This window comes from Adiantum capillus-veneris, chromosome 30 (assembly GCF_014529385.1).
Source record: "Adiantum capillus-veneris isolate H3 chromosome 30, ASM1452938v2, whole genome shotgun sequence".
NCBI lineage: Eukaryota > Viridiplantae > Streptophyta > Polypodiopsida > Polypodiales > Pteridaceae > Adiantum > Adiantum capillus-veneris.
Genome location: NC_140960.1, coordinates 43476342 through 43477486, shown reverse-complemented (window position 1 = coordinate 43477486; position 1145 = coordinate 43476342).

Here is a 1145-nt window from a genome sequence, read left to right as displayed (position 1 = left end):
ACCTACACACACACAAGTACACCATTAGAGGACAACTCTAATCCCTCAATCACGAGTACGCCCACTCCGCTTAATCGAGAGAGTTAGATAAGGACTCCACTAATCGGAGTAGCTTAGCATAAGTAAGAGTTAGATTAGAGAAGATCAACACTTCAAAACAATGAAGGAAAGTAGATAAACATGATTGACAACATAATGAAGACTAGATTAATTAAGAGAGGATTACACTAATTACAAGTGATTAGCACTAGCCTTTCAAGCATGGGCATTAAGCTCAAAGGCTAGGCCATCAAGACCTCGTCTAGGGAGAGAGTTCTCAAAAGGACCACTCAAGAATGACCTCTCATTAAGCATAGGGCTCTTTTATAGTTTTGGGCCTCAAACCCTTCAACTATGGGATAAAGTGAGCTCTCTAGCCTAGACTCATACAACTTTGGAACTCCTAAATGAGCCCAAGCCCTATACAATGAAAAGTAAATATTGTGCACTATGGCACATCCACAACTTGGTGCATAAATGGTGTAGCCTGTTAGCCGCTTCTAACATTCCCCCCTTCCTAATTTGGCACACGTCCTCGTGTGCCGGTGAAGCAAGACACGGTGACATGGTAGAAAGCAAGTCCAAGGAAGAAATGTTGAGCTGCAAAACATAAGAACAAGTAATGAGCATCAAAGGCCACCAATAATGAATAAAACATGAAGCATAAATAAACAATCATGCAAAGTGATTTTTTGCTTCTAAAAGATGGGTTAATCATAGTCAAAAACTAGACAACATAAAGCAAAAAAATACTCAAACTATTGTGAAGATTAAACCACTTGAAATTTCAGTTTTATGCATGAACACAAGCAATCAATTATGACCCTAGGCTAATGCAAGTTCATAAACCTACTAGCCTAAAGATTATGTGAACAATCTTAATAAATCATTCAAGTCTATCATGTCTATGGGCTATAAAAAAGCTCCTAATCTATTAGTACATTGTCAAAAGTTTTTTTGAAGCTCATGGAATTAAGCTCATAGAATTTGTCAGACGAGGACGAAGCTTGACCCGCAGGCGCATGGAAACAACTAGGTGGGTGTCAAATCACCTACTCGACCTTCTAATGACAATCACTACTAAGGAAATCAAATCTAAGTTCTAA